The sequence below is a fragment of the Lissotriton helveticus genome, chromosome 10 (genome assembly GCF_964261635.1).
Source record: "Lissotriton helveticus chromosome 10, aLisHel1.1, whole genome shotgun sequence".
Classification (NCBI taxonomy): domain Eukaryota; kingdom Metazoa; phylum Chordata; class Amphibia; order Caudata; family Salamandridae; genus Lissotriton; species Lissotriton helveticus.
The window spans coordinates 1148222246-1148250177 of record NC_136071.1 but is presented as its reverse complement, the minus strand read 5'-3'; the positions used below and the strand labels follow the sequence as shown (position 1 = coordinate 1148250177).

General features: G+C 49.2%; 1 protein-coding gene and 1 long non-coding RNA gene across 4 annotated transcripts in view; one reads left to right on the top strand and one right to left on the bottom strand.

The window, feature by feature from the left end:
• The window catches only part of NEK10 (NIMA related kinase 10), a 1104115-nt gene extending 1079861 nt beyond the window's left edge, over window positions 1-24254 (bottom strand). For all 3 annotated transcript variants that reach the window (XR_013601712.1, XM_078663960.1, XM_078663961.1), the window contains exon 1: window positions 24138-24254. The gene's annotated coding sequence lies outside the window, so the exon portion shown is untranslated. The remainder of the gene's footprint in view (window positions 1-24137) is intronic.
• A 102-nt stretch (window positions 24255-24356) lies between these two features.
• Window positions 24357-27932, top strand: part of LOC144784879 (uncharacterized) — a 334923-nt gene continuing 331347 nt past the window's right edge. Inside the window, exon 1 of the long non-coding RNA XR_013601711.1 lies at window positions 24357-24448. This is a non-coding gene — a long non-coding RNA (uncharacterized LOC144784879). The remainder of the gene's footprint in view (window positions 24449-27932) is intronic.

Genomic DNA, 27932 nt, shown 5'->3' with positions numbered 1-27932 from the left:
CTACTGAATCTCTACTACTCACTAATCACTCTACTACTCACTCTCTAATCACTCTACTACTCTCTACTACTCACTCTAATCACTCTATACTACTCTCTACTACTCACCCTACTACTCTACTACTCACTTCTCTACTCAATCTCCTCTACTCTCTACTTCACTCTCTAATCACTCTACTACTCTACTCTCTACTCATTCTCTACTACTCACTCGCTACTACACTCTACTACTCGCTCTCTACTACTCTCTACTCCTCTCTACTACTCACTCTCTACTACTCACTCTACTACTCTGTAAGTATGTATGTGTGTGGGACTCTGTGTTTGTGTGTGGCATTTGCGAGAAATTAAGCTATTGGCATTGTAAATGACAGGGCCATTTATTTATCTGTTTTCAAAACCAACACATAAATAAAAATGTTGTCATTTACAATGCCAATAGCTCTAACTTTTTCAAAGGCGAGACCGTTGCATTGTAAATGCTTGTTTATGTAGCGACCACGTGCCTAGACAAGGGAAATACAATCAGCGGAATTCATGAAGCCATCATCTCCAGGAGCGACTTGTGGAACCAGACTGAAGTGAGCGACATGTTCTGGAGCTGTTGCACATTGTATTGAATCCTTTGGATATTCTTCTCAGAAGAGAAGGCCCAAGGTCGAAAAATAACTTTTCTTTCTTCTGAGTTAGCCTCTGTCTATTACCACCTAGAGACAAGTCATCAGTGACACCTCCAGCCTACCGCGTGACTTGCCCTTAATCAACAATCACAAAGGTGAGGGAAGATCTGGTGGTCTTTACACATCAGAAGGCAGCCACGGACGCCAGGCACTTTGTAAATATCTGTGCGGTGGACTTTATTTCGAATAGCTTTAATTAAAAACGATAATGGGCCAGTTCGGACCGTTGCAATAGGCAGTGCCTGGGATGTTTGAAAGTATAGAAAATATGCGTCCAGCAAGTCCAGTGATGTCATGATGTTTTTGTCTTGCAGTAGCTGAAGACGTTTTCGAAAAAGAAAATACAAAAAAAAATGTAGATTCTTGTTCAGTTGATGCAATTCTAAAATTTACACCAATCTCTTGATTTTTTTTTTCTTGAGAGAAAAACATCTTGAACAGAATCTTTTGTTTTGCGGCAATATAGGGATGACTTCAAGGGTACCTTTCTACAGCAGCGTTTCCCAAACTGTTGGTCTGTATATAAGTAATATTTAAAATGATTAGCCCTATTTGTGCACAAGTGCAACGTCGCTGCCAATAGCCGTAAGTTCCGTTTTAAGACAAACCCTTGCAAGTATTTCCCAAGTAAGAGTCCGGGTGAGCCTAAGAGTATTTGTTGCTGCTGTTTTTTTTTTTACTTGATCAAGCCATTTTTTCAACAGATCATGTGCTCACTTTACGTGATCGTACAAGAACCATATCACTTGTGTGTGGCTTTCACACATGAATTGAGAAATATAAATGTGGCCTGATAGCGACAGCTGCCGACTTTGCATCTGGGGTTGGCTCAACATCGTTTGATTCTTGGTAAATCACTTAATCTCCCCGTGCTTATAATAAAATGAACCTGGTCTTGTGTAACATTTTCTGGTGCTGATGTAAGTAGTAACCCAATGCCCTTTGGTCCAATCTATATAAAACTGCAAAATATATAGACATATGGAGTCAAAATGCACACCACGACTAATTTTAACACAAAAATTGATAATATTCCTTACCTCACACTGAGCTGCAGATGGGGTTTCTCAAATTTGCTACAATCGCTGGCAACAACACCAAGATTTTTCAGAATACCCCATTCTGAAACGTTTCCCAGCTCCAGACTCCAGTGCAGTTTATCACCGGCCCCTTTTATGTGCATGGTCTGATATTGAAATACACGGTCAAGGTTTAATGTTTGAAAACAACTGCAGTTACAATCTTAAAATAATTGCCCCCATCTAATGTCCATAAAAGCTAGGTGGGTCATCAAAGACTGTTGTTCTAGAAATTGGGCTGTAGGTCTAAAAGGTTTGGAAAGCACTGTTCTAGAGCATGTTGCGGGACTCAGCCTGAAGAAGATGAAGGCGCAGCTGTGATTCCACTTTAGGCAGAGTTTGAAGATGCTCTCAATTAATTCGAGTGAGTCTAACCTAGATAAGGTCCAAATCCAACCTTTTGGATATGACTTAATGCTGAGGTAACCTGAAATATGGACTGAGAAATGTTGCTAAGTTGTTTGGAGTAGGACAACTTGGATGGTGCTCTGGAAAGCAACTGGATATAGAACAACTGATGAAAGAAAGGTTGTTGAAGCTGCTTTGCTAGTACTGACATGGTTAGTAAAGCCTGCAGTTTGCTGTCTGGCAGGGTCTCATGATACCATGAAAAGGTTGTTGGTGGCGAAACTGTGAAATACTGACCGGTCTCTGTGTGAGGTTTTTCTGTTCGGCAGGGTGTCACCCTTGTGATATAAATTGAGCAGTACATTGCCATTGAGGGAGATGCCAAAGATTCTGATTTGAAACTTCAGCATAAAAGATACATTGAAAAATGATCTGCTCAGTGGCGGGGTAGATGTTGACGGTGCTGCAGAGACTGACATCCATGCTGGAAAGGCCACTGATGAAGTGATGAACACCGATATTGAAGGACAGGTAATCAACAGTAGTGTCATTATTCATGCAGAGGCTGCAAAGCTTTGCAGATGAGGGCTTTCTAGGTCAATGACTTGACATTTGCATAGCTACTGACATGGCTCTTGTCAACAGAGTCTGACAATGAGGAGCTTGATGATGGGTTCAGTCATCAACACCAGTTTGACTGGAAAGTTTGCTATTGCTTTGCCTCAGATGAGGTTTTTAAATTTGTGCAGACTTTTGGAATCCTTCTGTGAGCGTTCTAATGCAGTTGACTGCAAACACAACAATGATGGACAGAATGTGGATCAATGTCACACATTCACCCCAGTCCAAAGATCTGGGCCCAAATCCATCGTTTTTCCACTCCACACCACCCTGGGTTAGACAATGGCGATATGCAAATCAGCGCTGACCCTGTGCCCCATGGGAACAGTGCAGTCCGAACTACAAAAGCCATATCCTTCCCAGAACGGAAACAAGCATCCGAGGACCGGCCCGGTTTCGAGGTAACACCTCTCTTCAGCCCGGCTAGCTTGATTCCAGTGGTGTGGAGTGCCTGGGACTCACGTCTGAGCATCCCCAGTACACTTAGAGCGGTAACTGCAAACACAACAATGATGGACAGAATGTGGATCAATGTCACACATTCACCCCAGTCCAAAGATCTGGGACCAAATCCATCGTTTTTCCACTCCACACCACCCTGGGTTAGACAATGGCGATATGCAAATCAGCGCTGACCCTGTGCCCCATGGGAACAGTGCAGTCCGAACTACAAAAGCCATGTCCTTCCCAGAACGGAAACAAGCATCCGAGGACCGCCATTGTCTAACCCAGGGTGGTGTGGAGTGGAAAAACGATGGATTTGGGCCCAGATCTTTGGACTGGGGTGAATGTGTGACATTGATCCACATTCTGTCCATCACTGTTGTGTTTGCAATTACCGCTCTAGTGTACTGGGGATGCTCAGACGTGAGTCCCAGGCACTCCACACCACTGGAGTCAAGCTAGCCGGGCTGATGAGAGGTGTTACCTCGAAACCGGTCCGGTCCTCGGATGCTTGATTCCGTTCTGGGAAGGACATGGCTTTTGTAGTTCGGACTGGACTGTTCCCATGGGGCACAGGGTCAGCGCTGATTTGCATATCGCCATTGTCTAACCCAGGGTGGTGTGGAGTGGAAAAACGATGGATTTGGGCCCAGATCTTTGGACTGGGGTGAATGTGTGACATTGATCCACATTCTGTCCATCACTGTTGTGTTTGCAATTACCGCTCTAAGTGTACTGGGGATGCTCAGACGTGAGTCCCAGGCACTCCACACCACTGGAGTCAAGCTAGCCGGGCTGATGAGAGGTGTTACCTCGAAACCGGTCCGGTCCTCGGATGCTTGATTCCGTTCTGGGAAGGACATGGCTTTTGTAGTTCGGACTGGACTGTTCCCATGGGGCACAGGGTCAGCGCTGATTTGCATAGCGCCATTGTCTAACCCAGGGTGGTGTGGAGTGGAAAAACGATGGATTTGGGCCCAGATCTTTGGACTGGGGTGAATGTGTGACATTGATCCACATTCTGTCCATCACTGTTGTGTTTGCAATTATCGCTCTAAGTGTACTGGGGATGCTCAGACGTGAGTCCCAGGCACTCCACACCACTGGAGTCAAGCTAGCCGGGCTGATGAGGTGTTACCTCGAAACCGGTCCGGTCCTCGGATGCTTGATTCCGTTCTGGGAAGGACATGGCTTTTGTAGTTCGGACTGGACTGTTCCCATGGGGCACAGGGTCAGCGCTGATTTGCATATCGCCATTGTCTAACCCAGGGTGGTGTGGAGTGGAAAAACGATGGATTTGGGCCCAGATCTTTGGACTGGGGTGAATGTGTGACATTGATCCACATTCTGTCCATCACTGTTGTGTTTGCAATTACCGCTCTAAGTGTACTGGGGATGCTCAGACGTGAGTCCCAGGCACTCCACACCACTGGAGTCAAGCTAGCCGGGCTGATGAGAGGTGTTACCTCGAAACCGGTCAGGTCCTCGGATGCTTGATTCCGTTCTGGGAAGGACATGGCTTTTGTAGTTCGGACTGGACTGTTCCCATGGGGCACAGGGTCAGCGCTGATTTGCATATCGCCATTGTCTAAGCCAGGGTGGTGTGGAGTGGAAAAACGATGGATTTGGGCCCAGACCTTTGGACTGGGGTGAATGTGTGACATTGATCCACATTCTGTCCATCACTGTTGTGTTTGCAACTAATGCAGTTGACGGCATATCTTCAACTCAAGGTGAGTTCAGAGGCATGTTTGATATAGAAATATTCAAATTACTCCTTGTGCTGCACACTAAGGGGTGCTGGGTATGGCACTTCTCACAGATTCTTCCAAGATGTGGTCTTCAGTGGGAGTGTCGGGAACTCTCTTACCTTGTCCCACTTGATCTGCTTGGGTGTCTCTCGAGCTCTGACACAGGCGGTAATGCCGAGCCCAGTACCCATACTGGTCGGAGCTGCGTGTCTGGCCATGCAAACAGCAGCCTACCTGCACTGAATTTGACAGCTCATTTTTTACTTTGGGGAAGGCCTTTTTCTTACTTTCATTCCCAAACTAGACCAAGGTGGAGGAATAGCTTTCAGGTCATGAGATGATCTTTTAGTATTTAAATCACCTGGAAGAGAAATCTGATGCATCGCTTTTTTGTATCTGTTTCAGTTACTCACTTGCTGATCTTCAGAATTCCGGTTAGCCTGCTAACTTTGAATGACTTTATTCTTGCCTGTTTTCAGAGTTTTTTCTGAAATTCAGATTTTTTTTCCGACTGAAACACTGACATTTCAACAATCCCTTATTGACCTCCTCATCTCTAATGGAGCCACTCGTGTTCCAGTAACTGTCAATTCTGGATCAGAGAAAGGTTGTTAAGAGAGAAAGGCCTTACCTGGCAGAAAAAAAGACCAGCAAGAACCGTCAGTTGAAATCTGCCGTTTGACAGGGAGTGAAGTTCACAAATCAGACTCTACGTTTGACGTTTGGGCGCTTTTCAATGTGACGAACAATACTGGCTCAAAGCATGTCAGTGCTGTTTACTGCTATTGCAAATCAGTGTAAGGCTTCCAACTTGACAAATGAGAATGATTCGAGCATGTGAACCTGTCAGAGACCCAACACTGGGGAAACTTTATGTCAAGCCTTCAAAGTATGAAATCTGTTCTCATTCACACGTTGGTCTGTACTAGTTGGTAAAGAGGCACTGGCGGCAAACTAATAATGTAGAACCCATAATAAAATTTAAAGGAAAATCAAATACTCCTTTGGAAAGTAGTTCCTTCTTGAAACAAAGTTCATGGGGAGGGTAGTTATCCATGAAGCTGAGTGCGAAAGATGTAACTTATCGTCATTTGTGTATGAAGGATATAACACATTTTTGCCAGGACCAATTCCGTTTTTTCTCAAACTGCAGCAGAATTGGCATAATACCCATGAATATGCATAAGGGACACAACCGATGCATTAGAGAGGGACTACTAAAACGTTTAAGGGAAGCAGGATAATCACCAAGTGTTCACAAATTCAACATCACTAAGGTAGAACAAGAATTATGATAAATTCTTACACAACATTATTTTAAAAAAAGGTAATGGTTTTTGTAAAGCGGTAATCCAACCAAGTATGTTTCAGAGTCCTCGCTCAGGTCAAACGGAAGAAAGAGGAAATGGAAAACAGGGATCTAATATTTTAACAAGTTTAAGTCTGAAGGCTTGGTGAAAGAGGTGGCTCTTTAGTTCATAGAATTTCTTTTAGTCAGCTTACAACAATAGAAAAGACCATGAGTTCAAAAGGGGAACAAATTGAGTAAGCAGAGATCTTTTCCAATGTGTGTCCAGTCAGTAGACAAGAGGTCAAACGATAATGGGAAGAAAGGCTTGTGATTTAACTGAGAAGCTTAAATTCATAAGGACTGTGGACTGGGCAAGGAGGTTTAAAAAGCAATCCTTTGTTTGACTGGAGTCCATTGTTCTTACACAAGGACAACAGAGATGTGGGTCCAGAATGAATGCACTGACATAGTTCTGAGCTCCTAGAAGGTCATTTTGTGCAGGTAGATCTCGATACACACCATTACAATAATGAATGTGTGAAGGAGCAACATCCACTGTTGTACATGAGAGAGTTGTTGACAAGGCACTGGCCACTTCTTTCGCTAGCAATCCAAATATGAATCTGGATGTCATTGGTATACAAGTGACATCTGGGTTGACGGCTATTAAGGAGAGATTGTAGACTGGCACCAAAAGAGATAAAAGTTCAGAAGCATGCAGCAATCAAATGATCACCTCAGAAACAGACACATAGATGATCACACACTAAACCAGATATTCTTGTGGATCTCAGACCTTTCAAGCTTGGGAAACAAACAGCATTCCTAGACTGAGCTGTGTAGAATCCATTTCTCCACTATGGACAAGCTACACTCTAAACATACACAACATTCTATTATCTGCACCTTACCAAAATGTACCACTTGGAGTCTGTGTACAAATAACTTCCTGCCTGCCCTGCTGAATCAAGGGTTTCCATCTGGGTGTTAGTAATGGCTTTTCATTTGTTATTTCTCCTTTAATGCACCCCTCCTTTTCCCCAATTCCTCATTTCCCATCAAACAATTGTCCAATTCTGCCAGTGATGTTATCTGTCAAGAAGAATTGCAACTGCCTTCTACTGGCCATCTCAAAAACTTGATAGACAAAATGCAAATAATTCAAAACCATGCAGCAAGGCTTTTATGTGGTCTCAAGTGCAGGGATAGGGAGCACACTATTTCTTCGCTAATTTCCAAACTTGTCATATGCTCTCCTTAAGTTGTGTGCAGACTGGTAAGGTGCCAGTCCATGTGACACCAATCAAGAACGGATGTATGATTAAACCACTACTGCCTAAACCACAAATTCCTCGCCCACGATGGCTAAACAACGAACAATCCCAAACCACTACTTTTTTTAGAACGAGTTCCTAAACCACGATAAAATATTTAAATGGCTCATTACACATTTACACCACGTTTTACTTTTAAATCCGCATGTTTGACATTTTTTCTAAAAGAAATAATCTAATAATAGATGACTTTAAACAATGTATTGTGGGGGGGAGACCCCCACACCCCCATCTTCCCTTATTGGCTGACGTAAGAGCATTCTCAGTAACGCTGTGCCCCCGACGTTGCTACAAAGTTGGCAGGATGAAAGCGGACTGTATCCCCACGCTCCTCAGAGCCCGCCTGCCTGGTGGCTGCAGTGCCGAGTGAATCATGCCAGGGGTCGATGAGCGCGTCAGGTCAGTGGGGGCGAAGGGGAGTGAGGTACCATGCAGAGTGTTTCTCTGCAGCAAGGATGCTTGAGAATGGAGAAGAGGAAGAGCAACTTAAAGCACAAGTTACTTACCTTACCATAGAATACCCCCAGGCGTCACACTGGATCCGGAAACTTTTGCGTAGCAGTACCCTTGCGCGTCGGTAGGCGTCATCTGCGGCTCCGCGTTCGTCGTCAGCGTCGTTGGCGCCGGGATGACGTCGGAGTACTTAGACACCGCCCTCAGTTCGTATACACAGCTTTTCCGCGCCATAAAACGCAGAGCCATGATAAAAACCAACACTGGTGCCATAAAAACTAGGGCCCTGAAAGGGGATGACCTTAACCCTAGATATCGGTTCGCAGAACGGGAAGGATGGGTGGGGCGGTAAGGAATCTAATACTAACTACTGTTTCTTACAGATATATCGTTACCAAAGGTAAGTAACTTGTGCATCTGAAAGAAACAGGTTACTATTAGATTCCTTACCTTAGAATAGATACCCCAGCAATACCAACCCCGGTGGTGGGTCTGCAAACTAATAATCACACCAGAAAGTTCTGAAGAACGGAACGGCAAAAAAAGCCATCTCTCTGGACTTGGCTGTCCAGGCAGTAGTGTCTTGCGAACGTGTGCAGCGAGGCCCACGTAGCTGCCTGACAGATGTCCTGCAAAGGGGACTCCCCGGCCCAGGGCAGTAGTAGACGCCGTGGCCCGTGTGGAATGGGCACGAAGCCCCACAGGAGGCTCCTTTCGAGCCAAAGAGTAACAAGCCTTGAAGCACAAGATGACCCATCGAGAAATGGTTCGTTTGTGCACCGCCCGTCCCTTCTTAGCGCCCACGTAACCAAAAAAGAGTTTGTCATCCACCGAGAACTGGCGATCCAGATAGAATGAGAGCGCACGTTTTGGGTCCAGACGGTGGAGCCTCTCTTCCTCTTTCGAGGTGGACAGAAGGTGTGCAAAGTAATGGACTGCCCGATGTGGAAGGCTGTGACTACCTTGGGCAGGAAAGAGGGTCATGTCCGCAACACAACTTTGTCCGGATGGACTGAAAGGAAAGGAGGCTTAGAGGAAAGGGCCTGGAGCTCACTCACTCTCCTGCCAGAGGTGATGGCAACCAGGAAAGCGATCTTCAGATTAAAGAGGCGAAGAGGACAGTTATGAAGTGGCTCAAAGGGAGAGCACATCAGAAAAGTAAGAACAAGGTTCAAGTCCCACTGAGGCATCACAAAAGGGAAACATATGGGTGATGCCCTTTAAGAACCTATTTACAATGGGGGACTTGAACAAAGAGGACTGATCAGGTAGCCTTAAGAAGGCGGAAATGGCAGAGAGGTAGCCCTTCAGAGTGCCCAGAGCAGAGCCCTGCTGGGCAAGAGAAAGAAGGAAGAGGAGAACCTCTGAAAGAGGGGCATAAAGGGGATCCACAGCCTTTGCTGTGCACCATGCCACAAACTTGTTCCACCTGCAGACGTATACCGATTTTGTGGAGGGCCGCCTGGCCGCCAGAATGACATTACAGTCTTCAGGAGGCAAGTCAAATGGCCTCAACTGCCGCCGCTCAATCTCCACGCATGTAAGTGGAGACTGGACAGGTTCGGGTGGAGAACCGTCCCCTGCTCCTGCGACAGAAGGTCCTCCTGAAGAGGCAGACGAATCAGGGGATCGACAGACAGGCTGAGTAGCTCGGGATACCAGAACCTCCGTGCCCAGTACGGAGCCACAAGGATGACTTGGGCCGGGTCGCGCCTGATCTTCTTCAGCACTCTGGGCAGAAGTGATATAGGCAGAAAGGCGTACAATAGACCGCAACTCCACTCGCGACGAAAAGCATCTCCGAGCGAGTGCTGCCATGGAAATTCCAACGCGCAGAACTGATGACATTGCGCGTTCTCTTCTGTGGCGAATATATCTAACCAAGGCTCTCCTCACTGCAGAAAGAGGCCTCGCGCCACGTCAGAGTTCAGACGCCATTCGTGATCCATCATGCACCAATGGCTGAGTTCGTCCGCCCTGGCGTTCAGGGAAACTGCCAAGTGTTGAACCACCAGGGTCACGCCCTTATATTCCAGCCACTGCCAGAGGCGCAAAGCTTCCTGGCATAGGGTCCACGACCCCACCCCGCCCTGTTTGTTGCAGTACCACATGGCGGTGGTGTTGTCCGTGAACAACTACACTACACTCCCCCGGACAGAGGGGAGGAATGCCTTCAGTGCAAGTCGGATCGCCCGCAGCTCCAGAAGGTTGATATGCAGCTGGGACTCCGCCGGAGACCAGAGGCCTCTGATCTCCGCCTCTCCCATGTGGCTTAACCAACCCTGGAGGGACGCGTCCGTCACAACTACGTGCTCCGGTTGGGGTAGGGATCTGCCGCTGACCCAATCGCGGTCCATGAGCCACCACTGCAAGTGCCTTGCAGTGCCCTCCGAGATCAAGACATGGTCGGACAAGTTGCCCTGATGCTGGGCCCACTGAAACTTCAGGTCCCACTGCAGAGCCCACATCCGCCACCTGGCGTGATGCACCAGAAGGATGCAGGAGGCCATCAGCCCCAGAAGCCGCAGCGTCAACCTGACCGAGACTCGGGATAAAGGCTGAAAGATCGGAATCAGAGCCTGAATATCCCGAAACCGCTGTTCGGGAGGATAAACCCGAAACTGCGCAGAGTCTAGAACCGCTCCAATGAAGAGGAGCTTCTGAGAGGGGCACAGGTGTGACTTCGGCACATTGATGGAGAACCCCAGCAGGTGCAGGAGGTCGGCCGTAGTCTGGAGGTGGCTGACGACTGTCTGGGGCGAGCCCGCCTTCAACAACCAGTCGTTGAGGTAGGGGAAGACTGAAACCCCTATAACCTGCGCAGATGAGCTGCGACCACCGCCATCACTTTCATGAACACCCGTGGGGCGCTGGTAAGGCCGAAGGGGAGCACGGTAAACTGAAAGTGCTCGTGGCCTACCGTGAACCGCAGGTAGCGCCGGTGGGCCGGCAGGACGGGGATGTGGAAATAAGCGTCCTGCAAGTCCAACGCTACCATCCAGTCTCCTGGGTCCAGGGCAGCTAAGACCTGAGCCAGTGTAAGCATCTTAAACCTCTCTTTCCGGAGGAAGCCGTTGACGTTCCGCAGGTCCAAGATAGGGCGTAACCCCCCTTTGTCCTTCTTGGGAACCAGAAAGTAGTGGGAGTAACAACCACACCCTAATTCTGGCCCAGGAACGTGCTCGATGGCCCCCTTGGCCAAGAGGGCCGCAACTTCATCTCGCAGAAGATTCAAGTGATCCCCCGACACGTGGTGGTACTGCGGTGGCATGGCTGGAGGAGATGCCTCGAAGGGGAGGGAGTAGCCCCTTCGGACGATTTGCAGCACCCACCTGTCCGATGTGATGTCACGCCAGTGGAGGAGGTGATGGCGAACCCTGCCCCCCACTGGCGTCTCGAAGGCCTGAAAGCTCGGACTAGGAGGGCTTTGAGGCGGATGCTGCGGGGGTGGATGTGGACTGGCCACGCCGTTGTCCCCGGGCACCGCCACGGCGGTTACCACGTCCGCCACCGCGCTGGATGTTAGTCTGCGGCCCGTGGCTGGTAGGACGTGTAGGGGCGCCCCTTCCTTGGCCACGAAAGGGACGAAAGGCAGCAGATTGCTGGCGCGGGCTGACAGGCCCAAGGACTTGGCCGTAGCCCTGGAGTCCGTAAAGCGCTCAAGCGCACTGTCCGCCTTGTCGCCAAAGAGGCGACGGCCATCAAACGGCATGTCCATAAGGGTGTTTTGGACATAAGCCGAAAAGTTGGCAGACCTCAGCCAGGCGTGGCGACGAATCGCCACCGTCGTTGCCATCGCTCTACCTAGCGAGTCTGTGGTATCCAGTCCACATCTGATGGCGTACCGTGCCGCATCTCGACCCTCCGCAAGGGCTTGGGCGAGTTTAGTCCGGGCCTCCTCCGGACATTGTCGTCTGCGACCGTGTCCCACAGAGAGTGGGTATAATGGCCCAAGAGGCACGCGGTGTTAACTGACTGCAATCCCAAACTCAGGGAGGAGAACATCTTCTTGCCATATTGCTCGTACCTCTTGGATTCCCGATCGAGGGGAGCAGTCGGGAATGCGGTCTGGGAGTTAGAGGCCTGGATAACCAGGCTCTCGGGGGTGGGGTGGGTGGACAGGAAGCAAGGGTCGCCCGGTGGCGTCTGGCCACGTTCCTATCTACAGGGGGACCTGTAGCGGGCCTGGACCAGGTGCCCAGAAGAACGTCAGACAAGGCCTCATTAAACGGCAACAGAGGCTCCAAAGAGCTTGCCTGCGGTTTAAGGACCTCAGTGAGGAGGTTAGTCCTCACGGCGGCGACGGAGAGCTCAAGGGCTAAGGCCTTGGCCGCCCGCGTCAACACCACACTATAGGCTGCCCCCTCCTCCGTAGCCACGGTAGGAGGGGAGACAAAACCAGTGTCTGGCGAGGTTTCCAGACCTCTGACGTGCCCTAGCTTGCTGTCCAGTCCTGAGAAGACTAACACTCACGTGCCAGAGGGTCCTCAGACCCCCCCCATTCCGCCTCGCCACCCATCTCCTGGTATTCTGGGTCAAAAGATGGGGCCGGATCATAGAAGTAAAAATCTACCATAGGCGTCGAAAGCGGAGTCGATCGACGCCGTTCCGGTGCCGGAACCTGACCGAGTTAGGGACTGGGGACAGCGTCGACCGTGGTCGGCGCCGGGGACGACACCCTAGCAGCCGGCGAGGTCGTAAGGTCGACCGGCGATGGCCCGGATCCGGTGGAGTCCTGCGGCGTCGGGACTTAAGGCGCCGACGGAGCCGGGGCCGAAGCACCCGACGGCGCTGGGGCACCCAGTCGGGCCGCGGAACCCGACGGAGGAGTGAGCGACCTCATGGCCGAGAGGAAGGCGTCAATCTCCTCCGGCGTCGCGTTATGCCCAGGGACCGACTGGTATGGAGAAGGCCACGACGCCTGCGGCTCCGATGGAGCCGCGTGGGCGGTGTCACCCGAACCCCCGGCCGCGTCGCGCGAGCGTCGGGGGGGAGTGGGAAGAGTGATGTCGCCTCTTTGACTTCTTGTGCCTCTTACCATGAGGACCCTTGCGCTCGAGGAGTGGTGTTGATCCTCCGAGCCGTGATGACTTCGGCCCCGCGACCGGTCTCTCGACCTCCTCCCGGACCGGGACCTCGAACGGCGCGGGGCCGACTGCCGGAGCTCAAGGCGCTTGTGGGACCTCTCCCGCCTAGCATTCGACGTCAAGGCCCGGCAGTCGGGGCACGACTTGTCATTGTGGTTGGGCCCCAGGCAATGAAGACACCGGCGATGGGGGTCGGTAACCGACATCAGTCGGTTGCAGTCAATGCAGGGTTTAAACCCGGGCATCCCTATCGGCACCGTCGGAGTCGTTTGACTTCGAAAAAGAAGATCAAAAAGATCAAAAAGTTTAGTCAAAAAATGACTAAAGGGTACCACTGTTCCCGGATTGGCGCTTGCTGGCGCGGAAAAAAATAGGAACGGACGTCAGCACGCGAGGGCGGCGTCTAAGTACTCCGACGACGTCATCCCGGCACCAACGACGCTGACGACGGACGCGGAGCCGCAGACAACGCCTACCGACGCGCAAGGGTACTGCTACGCAAAAGTTTCCGGATCCAGTCTGACGCCTGGGGGTATTCTAAGGTAAGGAATCTAATACTAACCTGTTTCTTTCAGATTAGCTTTATCTCTTCTTTCTCACGACTGAAATGCACACCTGCCCTGTCGTGTGCGTGCATTTATCATTTTGTCATTACTTATAAACAGGAGTCACAACTGATGCTTCTCTTTTAGCACTCATAGGAGGGGGCATAACTAAATGGTGTGGGTCCTCACATCCTCAAATGTTTCATGCAGACACATATTTGTAAATTGCTTAATCACAAATGTAGAAGCCTTTCGTGTCAGGCCTTGGCAGTCTTAGATCGTTCATGGTTTAGAAAAGTTGTGGTTTAGGAAAGTCGTTGTTAAGGATTGTCGTTGTTCGGGCTTCATTGCTCAGGTAAGTCGTAATTAAAACTCCGTTGTTAAGGTTGTTTCCCATCAAGAACAACTTGCATACATTCACACGCTTTCATTTAAGTCGCCAACTACACTTCTAACCAACAGCTGTTATCACCCTCGCGTATATTTCCGTACCTGCCATGAGCGTTTAAAATCAACATCCACATCACTGTTCGAGCAAGAAATCATTCACAACATACCCCCTCCCTTATTTAACCAAATGATCCCACCCTGATTCCTCCCAATTGGCCCATTCCTACACCACTTTCCCGCTGTTGATATGGCTTCACTATTCACATGCAAAATACTACATTTCCCATAATGCAGTTAAATGTAGTAAGAGGAGCTCGAGCTCTTCGTTCTTGATCCCATTGCATAAAAACGCTCCGAAAATAGTAATTGTCAAAATAAGAACACCATTGCCATTGTTAAAATCATGAATGTTTTAAAGTTAAATTTCCAACAGAAATTCAACACCGGCTTTATGGACGAAACCAGATCTTTCGCCAACCTGTGGAGGCATGGCACATTCAACTTTTTCTCCTTTTTATCCGACGGGTGCTATCCTAAAAAGGGCAATATTCATAACATCAATTGTGGGAATAGGATGCACACCATTTCTTCGCTAATTTCCAAACTTGTCATATGTTCTCCTTAAGTTGCGTGCAGACTGGTAAGGTGCCAGCCCATGTTTCACCAATCAAGAACAACTTCATGGGGAGGGGCGTCCTAAACCAATCGCACAGCTCGATTACGCCATTTTGTCATTCATTACTCCTTTATATTCATCATGATGTACTGTACATTGGCCACATATCTAAGTGATATAACAATTTTAAAAAGCTGTGCATTGTTTATAAAATTGCTCATTGTCGTGAGCCTGCTTTACTTTATAAACATTTTCAGGCCTATCACTTCCCTTGGCATCAGATTCTTCTCTGCTAATTTACTTGTAGGTTCTCCCATGCTAAAATTGTTTTGGGGTGTATCTCATTGGGTACAGGATTTGACACTTTGGAGCTTACTTTCTCAGTCACTGAAATTGCAAAAATTCTTCCTGCAGTGTAGAAGCTCTCGAAAGACTCACATTTTCTGCACTTCCTATGGCTGGACTCTGCTGATGCCAGTTTATTCCTACTTTACTCCGTTACAGAACTCCTACTTACACAGCCAAGTGCCTAAGGCTACTCAATCATCATCAAATCTTTCCTACCTTCTGAAACATTACTTTTCCCTTGCTTGACTTAATATTTGCCATGTTGCTTCACTCCTATCACTAGACCGAGACAGTTATGTATTGTCTAGCCACTCTACAAATGCTTTATGTAAATAATAATTAAATACAAAATCTGAACAAATACAGCAGTAGGCCTCTAGGCAAGTGAATAAGATGTGGTTGGCTGTACCAAAGGTTGATGACAGATCAAAAATGATTAAAGCACAGCATTGGAAAATTATTACAGAAATTTAGGGACAATATGCAATTCTGAGAGGCAGTCTATTTCATCAAGAATTATATTTTCGGAAAAGGGCAATTTATCTGTGGAAAAATTAGCTTTTTTGCCCAAAGTAAAGGTTGGTTATTTGTGGGCACATTTCTGAAAAATGTCTATATTGATTTGATTTATTATATATATATATATATATATATATATATATATATATATATATATATATATATATATATATAGCTATATATATATATATATATAGCTATATATATATATATAGCTATATATATATATATATATATATATATATAGCTATATATATATATATATATATATATATATATATATATATATATCTTTTAAGGCATAATATAGTGTCAATATAACTACTGTCTGAAGTTTCATTCTGTAAAACTGTTGTAATCTGATATGTACGTGAACAAGACCACATCCACGTGCATGATGCTGCTACGTACGCTGCGTAAAGTTCTGCCCCTTCTCCCCGAGCAGGCCAGGCCTGAAGTAGTGCGTGGTACCATCTTGAGTCGTCTTGACTATTGTAATGCGCTACTTCTGGAGGCTCCAAAAACACTGCTGGGGAAGTTGCAACGGGTGCAGAACTTGGCCGCCAAGCTGGCTCTTTCCCGCCCTAATCATAGCTCTTCAGCAGCAGCCCTACGAGAGCTACACTGGCTGCCTGTGCACCTACGCGTCTGTTACAAGGCTGCATGTTTAGTGTTTAGGGCGGTGCATGGACAAGGCCCGGTTCCATTGCAGAATATGTTTGTTTGGTACTCTCCTTCGCGGTCCTTACGCTCTTCTTCGGCTCATCTGCTTGTGGTACCGATATTCCAGAGAGTGAGGATGGGTGGCCGTTCGTTCAGTGTCGCAGCGGCCAAGCTCTGGAACTCCCTGCCACTGTCCCTAAGAAGCCAAAGGGACTTCTTCCCGTTTAGAAAAGCCCTGAAAACCCATCTTCCCCAGGGTTGTCTGAGCAGCGTATGTGGTGTTAACGTTGATTTCAAGCGCCAGGATGCCCTTGGGGTGACAGGATCGCGCTATACAAGTATACATACATACATACATACATACATACATGTCTCCTGTCTAAAACTTTTTTCTTTATAAACTTGGCCATAGCTTTGATATCTCAGAGCAGTTTAACATATATATATATATATATATATATATATATATATATATATATATGTGTGTGTGTGTGAATGAATATTGAACTTATAGAGTGCTAAACTTTGCCCAACGGCGTCGAGGCACTATTGCGGAACTGACGTGCAGACAAGCTGACATAGTCAAACGGAAATCTGTGTAAAAAGCCAGGTCTTTAAGGCTTTACGGAAGAGAGGATGTGACACCTGAACAGAAAGCTCCTCCGGGAGGGAGTTCCACAACTTAGCAGCAGCAGTAGAGAAGGCTCTACCTCCCTATTTTGCCTTTTTAAACCTCGGTACTGTTAACAGATTTTGATCTGCGGACCGGCGCTGTCTGGTAGGAGCATAATGATGGAAAATTGCCTTAATACTATCAGGGCCGGAGCCATAATAGGCATTACGAGTCAGGCGCAGTGTCTTGAAAAGGATCCTCTGGTCCACAGGCAGCATCATAAGAGAGGCTGAGACTGAATGGTATTTCTGTACACTCATCACCAGCCTGGCCGCAGCATTCTGCACCAACTGCAGGCGTCGCACCAGGTCTTTAAAATGCCCAAATAAAGGGCATTACAATAGTCTAATCTGGACATTACCAAGGCAATAACAGCCTGCTTGCGTGAGTCACAAGAGAGACAACGGGACATTTTTCCGAGGATCCTGATAATCCCAAAACAGGTGGACACTGTCCTGCTGACCTGCAGGCTCAGGGAGAGTGAATTGTCCACTATGACCCCTAGATTGTTCCCATGGGATATGGGGCAGGGACAGACGCCAAGCGTGTCCGGCCGCCAATCACTGGACCAGATGTCCAGTTCACTGCCGAAGATCAGGACCTCAGTCTTCTCTGTGTTCAATTTCATAACGTTTTCCACCATCCAGGAGGAGACTGCCTGCATACAATGCCTAAAATTAAGGGAGGAATCCCTGATACTGTGAGTGATGGACACCATTTGGGTGTCGTCAGTATAGAACAATGCCTCCAACCCAAAGGATCTCACAACCTTCGCCAGTGGGGCAACATAGATAATTAAAAGTGTTGGGCTTAGGGAGGAGCCCTGAGGAACACCACACGACAGGGGGTTAGAGGCAGAGTAAAATTGGCCGAATTTCACTGTCTGTGCCTGATCACTGAGAAAGGAAGGAAGAAGCCCCAGGACCGAGCCCCCGATCCCTATCTCTCCGAGACGTTCAACCACCCTCAGAGGAGATAGGGTATCAGAAGCTGCGGTGAGGTCAAGTAGAAGAGGCAAAGTGGTGTGCCCTACATCACTTGAGTACGGATATTGTTGAATAAGGCAGTCAATGCTGTTTCCGTACTGTGATGGCTTCTGAACTCATGTTTGTGAACCATCGAGTAATTGGTGATCCTTTAGGTAGGCACTAAGGTGGTAGTTTAAATAAGTTTCCAGGATCTTAGCTGGGACTGTTAGTAATGAGATCGGACGATAATTTTTCAGTTCTGTATGGTCCAAGGAAGGCTTCTTCAGAAGCAGCTTAACCACTGCAGTCTTTCACAAGGTAGGATACTGTCCCTCTGAGTTAGCTACATACAAAACATCAGTAAGATGAGGAATAATGATCTCACAACCAATTTTTAGCACCTTAAGAGGGCAGCGATCCAAAGGGGAGCCAGATTTGATTCCTTCTATAAGCCGATCGGTAACCTCTGGCGACATACAAGGGAATGTGAGTAGCCTGGGAGTCCCCACGTTAAATGCACCTTTGTTAGGAAGGAGGGTAGACTGATTAGGCGACCGCACATTAAAGTTGGAAGCTTCCAGCAAGGAATAAAGGTCTGATCTTGGTTCGAAAGAAATCGGATATTTTATCACATAACTCCCAAGAAAATTGTGAAGGATCTGTGACTGGCGGGGAAGTAAGAGAATTGATGAAATTGAAAAGATCGCTAGAGGATTTCATTGACTCTGGGATCTTCTAATAGTATAGCCCCTTTTCCTCCATAATAGCCGCTTCATACTCTTTCAAACACTGTTTGTGCAATTCCCTACCCAACTGCTCTTAGTCAGGGTGCCACAGCCTCTCTTGTTTACGGCACACCTGTCTCATCTTTCTAAGTCTCTCAGAGAACGAGGGAGCAAAGGGTTTTCTTCTTGCTGAATAATGCTTGCTCATTGGCGCCAGGGTGTCCATTGCTACTGACAGTTGTTGCGCTAGTTCAGCTGCTGCCAGATTAGCATCATGGTGCCCGGTGGGCTGAAAGTTATTAAGGAGGTTAGTGAGCAACTTCTTACTTATGAGGCTGAAGTTTCTCCTTTCCTCCAAATTCCTGTAACCAGAGAGACCCGTCCCTGATGCCAAAATATGTAAGTCAAAAGGGATGGCAAAATGATCAGACCAGGCAAGGGGAATAGGTTCTCACACTATAATTTGAGGGCCATTAGAGAAGACGCCAGCCAGGATATGCTCCGCCATATGGGTGGAACTCTTGACCAGCTGTGTAAAACCACAACAGCTCTTGGTTTCCAAAGGAATTTGAGTATCCTTACACAGTGTCTTATCTAGATTGAAATTAAAATCCCCCAGGAGAGTAAGATTGGATCTTTCTACGTAGGGTTCTAAAAGACTACTTAGATCCTGGCTGAAAGATACCTTGGAACCCGGTTGCCGAAAACATAGGACACCAGAGAAGTTTTCCGTGGGATGCAGATTAATTGAAAAGTAGAGAGCCTGGTAGAGGTCAGGGGGTGCAGTCAACGATTGTATATGGCAGACCAAAGTCTCTCTATGTGTGTGTGTGTGTGTGATATATATATATATATATATATATATATATATATACACACACATATATATACACACACATATATACACACACACAAATATATTCACTAAAAAAAACCCAAAGGTTACAGGGATGTTATAGTTAGGCTCAGATTTCCCTCATACAAAACCAGTGACATTAAGCAGTTATAGTTACCTGAACTAACTAGAACGTATGTCCCCACAATGCACTGCTTATGACCTTACGTATTACATCACTCATGATATGGTTAGTGACTTCACTGAAGACATCTCAAATGGCATCACTGATGTCATCAACAAGCAAGTGTAAGTGTTTTTTAAGAGTGTATGGGTGTTAAACATATATAGTTACCTACTACAAAAGTTAAATTAGTATACTAGGAGCACTACTACTGAGTGATGCTACTTCTAATATATATTTTGTGAGTGGCTGTGTGGTTGTATCCTTATGTGTATGGGTGTATAAGTGACTGTATGGATGTGTAAGTGGATGTGTGAGTAGCTGTGTGGGTGCGTGGGATGCTTTATGAGTGGCTGTATTGGTGAGTGAGTGTGTCAGTGGCTGTATGGGTGGGTGAGTGAGTGGGTGTCTGAATGGTTGTATGAGTGCATGACTTGGTGTGTAAGTGACTGTATGGGTGAGTGGCTTTTTAAGCGGGTGTTTGGTTAAGTGAGCTGGTGAAGGATGGCTGTATTGGAGATTAAGTGTCTGTGGGAATGGCTGTATGGGTGAGTGAGCAGATGCTTGTATGGATGTGTGTATGTATGTAAGTGGTTGTGTGAGTATTTATAAGAGTGAGTAAAAATGTAAATGTAAATTGATACTTGTATAGCGCACTACTCACCCGCAAGGGTCTCAAGGCGCTTGTACGAATACCGCTGTGGAACCCATCCTGGCTTTCCCTGTGAGGTGTCCACTCCTGGGCATCCCCAAGGTGGAGGCCAGGCATCCTTAGCGTTGTGGGGGCCGTTGTGGAGATTAAGCAAGCTGTTGCCCAGAGTTGCAGAGTGGGACTCCATGATTGGAATAGGCACCGAGGCGAGAATTATCAGGTCCGTGGAATTTTGAGCCCAAGACCCGCCGAGGCAGGGAATTGAACCCTGGTCCCGGGCTAGACCTCTGCATCAGGGTCTGCCGCTCTAACCATTGAGCCACACTTCTCCACTCACCCAGTGAGTGGGTGTGTGAGTGACTATGTAAATAAGTGGGTGTGTGAGTAGCTGTATGGGTGAGTGTGTTGCTATGTGAGTGGCTGTACAGGTGAAAGACTGGTTGTATGAGTGGCTGCATGGATGAGTGAATGGTTGTGTGAGTGGCTGTACAAGTGAGTGGGTGTGTGAGTGCCTCTGGAAGAGTTAGTGGGTGTGTGAGTACTGGTATGGGTCTGTGAATGAGTATATGAGTGGTTGTATGGATGTGCGAGTAGGTATACTAGAGGTTTATGGGGGTGTGAGTGGTTCTGTGGATGATGTCATCCATGATGTCACTGACCATATCATGAGAGACTTAATATGTGAGATCATAAGCAGTGCATTGCTATAGTTAGCTAAAGGTAATTATAACTACTGGATTTCACTGGATTGTATGAGGGAAATCTGAGCTCTGCCCCGTGTTGTACAAGTGTTTGGGCTCTATCAATTCCTTAAAGGTGATTCTGGGGTGGTATAAATTAGTAAACAAATGACCAGCATGTAGTTTCCGGAGTTAATACCGTACACATGGGATCTGTTCTCCAGGTTTGGAATGCCTGTTTTACGGCAATAGGGGCCACCAGGCGCGTAACGCCCATTGGGCTCAAAGGGCTTCAGCCCCCCCGCCCCCCCCACTTCTCTTCCCCCTATTGTGTGTGTCAGCCCGGGCTGAGAAAGCTTCCCGGGCACACATACAGCTGCACCTGAGTACTTCAAAGGTCTTTATAGACCATTTGCTTGTTAATGAGGCTTTGGTGGTTTTTTCACTCCTTCTTAGTGCCCCTGTGTTAGACCTGTCAACCCTTTGGGTGGTCCCTCCTTTTATTTATTTATTTTTGTCCCCTTTTTACCCCTCAAAACTTTATTTTATGTCCACTGAAAAATTTTGGGTGTTGACCTAGGGGTTAGGTGCTCCTTGCCCCTGTAGTTTTTTTCCCTGCCTTAGGTGCCTTTTCTGACTAACACAATGGAATACACAAAATGGTGGCTAATAACTGCCACAACTGATTACCTCAGGGACTGGCCATAGACTTATAGGGAATCTAGAACCTTCTGGCCTGTTCTGGACACTTGGAACTAAGGGTATAAATAGGCCAACTGTAGGGCGGCCATTTTAGACACAGGAAGAGTCCAGTGAAGAGTTGAGGCTGTTGAGCAGGGAGGTGGGTGCGCTGTTGTAGGGTTTGGCTGTTCCCTAGGGCTGCTACCCCTCGCTGTTGACACTGCCCCTTGTAAACAGATCTAGCCCTGCTGTTCCTAAATTGGGGAAATTGCAACTCTCCCCCTTCCAGGCCCCTGTGGGAGAAACCTCGACCTGATCTTGAGGTGAAAGGGCATACCAGCCGGCGGAAAGTGAGGCGAGATTAACGACCCCCCTGAAGGGGACTGGGTTCCCACTCATGGCCCCTGCACGCCCTCGCTGGGATTGCCCTGGAGTCTTCCGAATTCTAGACTCGGTTCTGTTTGGTAAAATCCCCTCAGAACTTGACTTCACAGCAAGTTCCAAGACTGCCCTAGTCCCCGACTTGACCTCCAGGGTCCTGAACTGGCTGCCTGAAAGACTGCTTCAAGCTTTGTAGCGAAGCTGGACTTACCCGGGTGCTAGAACCTCTGGTGCCCCGGTCGACGGTCCGGTGAGTGGGAGAGAGGCTGCAAGTTGCCGGAGCCTGTCCCGCTGTGGTGATTCGGCGCGGAAAAAGAGAGGCATTCCCGGTTTCCCTGAAGGGAGATCCCAAGAGCGATCCAACGAAGGTCCCGCCTTGCACTGTAAACAGAAAGGGCGGCGGGACGAGATTGCCGGAGGCCGGAGACGGGGGAGGTTCCTCCTCTGCAACTAGCGGAAGGGCAGGGAGATCCAGTCAGAGTAGGCGGAAACCCCTCCTCCTCCGTGAGCCAGCCGCTAAGGGCCCTTCTTTGCCGAGGAAGGCAGCGCAAGGTGGGGTCTTTATTCCTCGACTGTCAAAAGCCCCCGGACCCACTGAATCCCCCACCGAGTGTCAAGTAAGTGGGAAAGTGGGAGGCCGGGCAGATATCAAAGGCCCTGTGGTAACATAAGGTAATTGGCTCATTCAGCAGGCACAGAAAACGTGTAAGAAGAGCCCCGGGAGGTAAACCAACTGCACTAAGTTACTGGAACAAGCGACTGAGTATGATTCAATAGCTCGGGTGACACTCAAGCCGGACTTGGGCTGATCTGAGGCTAGAATTAGAAGGATAACCTAATGGAAAAGAAGACTGTACTGTTTTAAATATGAGGCTAGGAATCTTGGATGTACGGCCCCCTTTTTAGTGATTGTGTAAACTCAAGGACCTGCCTTCATAAAGTGGGTAAGCCTTCCCAATAGACCCAAGCCTGTTTACGGGGGGAACCAGAACTGCATTCTGAACAACAAATGTGAACTGAATGTAATGTAAGAATTGGATGGTTTATGTTGACTTGCAGTTAACCTACTAGGCTGTCAGCTGTTTGAATCTTTCATCAAGTTACCAGGGTGCAGAAGTAACCCAAGAGCTACTTACTTCCTTTTAGGAAATGTAATGATTTTTATGGAGAATTTCTGTCATGTCAATCTAAAAGTGCAAAGGAGGAATTGTTCTTGAATTGTGTACCTATGCCTTCACAAATGGTTACAAGTACAGGTATTACAGGAAAACAGTCTAGATATTGATTTGAAAAATTGCGTGCAACTACAAAACTAACTTAAGGAAAGATAAAGCTTTTCTACTTTTATAAACATGATGGTGTAGTGTCATTTTTGAATGGATGGACACTGAGTTACTGAGAGGGTGAGACGCAAGCTTAACACTTTTGCCTCTAGGTTAGACCACCCCATTCGGTACCAGCCAGGCTACCCTATGTGACTGGGAAAGCCCCCAGGTCCAACACCCTGCATCTCCACTCTGCCTACTGCTGGAAGAATTAGCCCCCCCCCCCCCCCGAAATTTTTTCTTAGACTCTAGTTGCGCATCTGGGGGCACACAGCGTCACAGATATTAGTAGAAGGACTAGCGTTATAAAACTCCTGCAATAAATTAAATAATACATACTGGTGTCATTCACTGAAAGGCAGGCAAACCGCTATCTACCCATTGCCATGTCAAGCTCGTTTAACCAGAAGGAAGCACGTCAGTGTCCGCCAGGGGCATGCTTAAATGGCTTTAACCTGACATTTCCATTAAACCGCTAAATTAACTCCCAACGTGCCATAAATGGTTAAATGTACCTCACTCGCATTCCCTAAAAGCCCTGCGCCTATCTTTAATGACCTGGACACGACCAATAAAAACCTCTCCCATCTTGCTTAAATTGACAAATAATTAAACACCGAATATGAAGAATGGATACCGGAAGGAACAAAATATGACATTAGCTCCCCCATGGCGGGATCTCCCGGACATCTGATCTCACGGAATGTGCAGTCAGGTGTCGTGCGTGACAGCTGTGAGCTGGGGACAGTGCGGAGGGGCAGGAAGGGAGCGGTGACACGTCACAGGGGCAAAAGATGGAGCTGTTTTGGAATGTCACACCCAGTGATCCCGGCAGGAAGCCCCCCGCCTCCCCGGGTGTACTCACATGTCTCCCCTGCCCGGGAAGCCCGTGCTAGGCGCGTCCTCCTTGCCTTTTCCCTCCAGATCCGCTTTATAAACACGCCATGCAGCTTCAGCGCCAGGGAAGGCACGTTGCTACGGGTTACCGGAGTAAACAATACGCCGTTGCCGGGCAACCCTCCGAATGCGGATGCAGCGCCTGACGTCATAAGCTCTCGAATGGACTGACGGCAGCGTGATTCGTCGTGACGTCACGCGCGGCTTGCGGAGGCGAGCGCAGCGCGCTGACAGTTAACGATTAAACTGAAACTCCTTTTGAGCCGATGGCGTCGTGAGGTAGGTCTGATCATCTTTGAGATGGCTGAACTTTTAGCTGAAAAATTGGTATCTCCCGTGTATAGCGCGGCTGGGCCCGGGGTGATAGCGCTGCGCTGAAAGAAAGGGGCACACCACACTGTCAGTTATTTGTTGGCGGGCAGACCCCCAGCGGTCTGTCGCCGTTTATTATTGTGCATGCTTGTTACATTGTTGGGGAGAGCCCGGGTGGCTCTCTATATCCCTTCTTTTCTTCAGTGACTGTCCACCATAGTCTGCATGCTAGGGGGGACGGTAACATGAAGTCCTTCAGCTTCTGGCTGGGTGCAGGGTTTTGTAGTGTCCTGCGAGACACGTTCTAGTGTCCCACAGGAAGTTGGAATTCCAGCCACTCCCTTGAGGGCTGGACACACTGCACCCCCACACCCATCCATCACGGGTGCCACGAGTGATGTGGCCCCGTCAATAAAAGGGCCCAGGTGCACGTGCTCGCGGGCAGTTTACTGCACCACTTCACCTCGTCTCAGTGTCCGTTATTACTGCCATGTGGCCCCCTGAGGCCCAACACCACATTGGCGACGAGGCGGGCAGCTAACCCCAGAGAAGATGTCCGGCGCCTGTAGGAAGCGAAAGCACGCAGCCTAGCCACATCCCGCAGACCGCAACACTGCCTGCAACAACTCCTGCCTGCCTGCAGAGGGGAGGGGAAGAATGTCAGCAAGGCGATGCTGACCGCACCACGGCCGCAAACAAAACCACAGACGGAGCCGGCCGCGAGAGTGAAGCACAGTCCGGCCCTGCTCCCTGCATCAAGAGGCAGCCGCAGTAATCTCATGGACAGCAAGGTGAAACAAAATTACCCCGGCTGTCTCGTGAAGCCGCTCCACGGTACTTGCGAGCGGTAGTCACGCCCCCTGCAGCCTGTCTACAATGCCAGCCGAGACGGGGCGGCCCGCCATAATGGCAAGACAGGCTATGCACAAATCCAAAAGTAAAAGCAGACATGTACTGAGGCCACTCCGTCAGACTGCCCGGACTGGAGTTGAGAGGACCGGCCGTGTAGCGCTGCATGCCTCTGCAAGGGGGTCACACGACATTAGCTGCATACAGGCACCACGCAAGCCAGCAAAACATTGAATACACACCGTGCACGCCAGCCGGCAGAAACCACTGAACGCACCCTGTGACCCCAGAAGACAACTCTGCCTCTAACCACAGCCCAACCGACTAGCAGGGGTAAATGAACTGCACATCAGCACGGGGTGACACAAGCCCTGTGCATCTGGCCAGTAGGCCACACCCTGCAAAGTCGCAGCCCTCAACAAGGAAGGAACCACTCCCCAAACCCGGCAGGAAGCCCAATGCTGCCAGAGAGGATCTAAGACAGGTGCGTCAAGGCTGTTATGGAGCACACCCTGAACCACCTAACGGCCACTTGCTGACACAGCAGCACCCAATAAGCGGGAAAGTACCCAACAGAAGCCACCACATCTCCAGAGACCCTCGGCACCAGGAAAACTACGGTGGCCTCCCAGAAGACAACCCCCACACCACACGAGACCGCAGCAGTGCTGAAACCCAGGTGGAACTGCGGCGAACACGGAAGGCCTTTATAGTCCTCACACAGAGCTACCAGAGGGTAGGACGCCCACTGGCAGAAACCAGGGCAGCCACACTCCCCACTAATGACCAAGCACCCCGCTGTAGCTCTGCTTTTATGTTAGTGCAGAGACTGCGATAGGGGGGGTACAGCTAGAAGGCGCAAGAGACACTGCCCTGATGCCTCCAACGCCACTGCATTGGTGGGCCTGTCCTCGGCATACCAGGTGCAACAGTGGCAGATCTACCTAGCGACTGGTAATCTGCACTAACAGGGAAAAGGAACTCTCAGGCGCAGTCCTATAGCATCACGGCAAATGTCTCCATGCCCAAACAGCCACGCATGGCATGCAAGACACACAAAGAAGCTCAGAGCCAAGCACAGGCAGCAGCGTCACGGGCAGCCATCAACAGCGCAAGTGGAAGGCCAGCCATAACCGCACCCCCTCTAGTGAACTGTCCCCGTCGACAACGCAAGAAAAGACTGGTGCAGAACACCCACCACCCGTGGCCGCTCAACGCCGCCACCGACAGCGCAGACATCACGTCATTTGCTCCTCCTAGTGTACAGGCACCCCTCGTGCCAGGAAAAGCATCCAAGGAGAAAGAGCACGCAAAGCCAGAAGCGCGCAGAAAGCAGCGCCAGTGAACCTAACTGCACAGACAGCACCCAGGAGACCTCTCCACAAAGAAGCACTGCTGGATAGGGAGGAGAGCACCCACATCTCCACCGTCCCAGCGAAGCCCTGCAGTCGGCCGAAGACCACCCACGGTGTCCTCCCTCACACTGCCTCAAGACAGAGTCGGCCGCGACCCAAGATCGGCAAGAGAGGAGTCGCACACCCCACGTGGCAGGCCGCCACAGCACCATGCTCCAACAAACAGCAACACGAGACCGGACTTCACGTCGCCCAGCAAGCAAGGAGCAAGTCACAAAGTGACCAGTCCAGACAAGCACGCTGGAGCGAAGGCAGAAGCCTGCTCCATGACAGCGCCGCCTCGAGGTCCAAGCACAACGCCCTCGAAGAAAAGAAGAGAGTGACAGTCCTGTCACTCTGGAAACCGGATGAGCACAGGTGTCCTGAACAAACTAACAAAGGGAGTAGACAGAAGACTCACAGCAAGCCAAGAGCACACCCTGACACACCAGACAGCCACCAAGGCAGACCGACGTCCCTGGATACAGCCTCATAGGTGAACCAAACGTAAGCCGCAGTAAGCGCCAACCGCGTCTCATCCTAACGCTTCCCCAGGAGACCGTCCGTCCCAGAGCGTTGGCAGTCTTAAGTCAAACGGCATCCCTGCTCCTGTCCGCAGATGCCACGGGTGAAGATCAGCACAGAGTGTCTGCCCTCACACCGCCTCAAGATGGAGTCGGCAGTGGCCCCAAGCCAGGCAAGAGAGGATCCCAATACTCTACGTGTCAAGCCGCCACAGACACTCCACCTCAACAAGGCGGAGGCACATGGCTGCCAAGTCCCTCCTGACATCCAACACTTCCAGCAAGTCACCACCACCTGTCATCCTGAGTCACCACATGGCTGGCAAGTGCCATCGCGCCAGCCATCAGCACATGCGTCAAACACCACCACTCCCAGAACATCGGCAGACTGGAGTCCTGCACAGTCGCCACACCAGCCGACAAAAGAAACCAGAGGCCACCTGTGAACCTGGCCTACACCGGAACTGCGGCAGCGAGTGCAAGTCTTAGCCAAGACTCATCCACCCTTGAGGGTTGCGCGTACAACTGAGTAACGGCTCCTTGGCGGTCCTGCAGCTGCCCCAGACGGCACACAAGCGGCCCCAGCGCAGCCCTCCCACAGTCCCGCAGAAACCCCGATGACGGGCCTCCCCAGGCGGGAGAGTGTGAAGAGACTTTGCCCCACCGACAGGTTACCAGTCACAG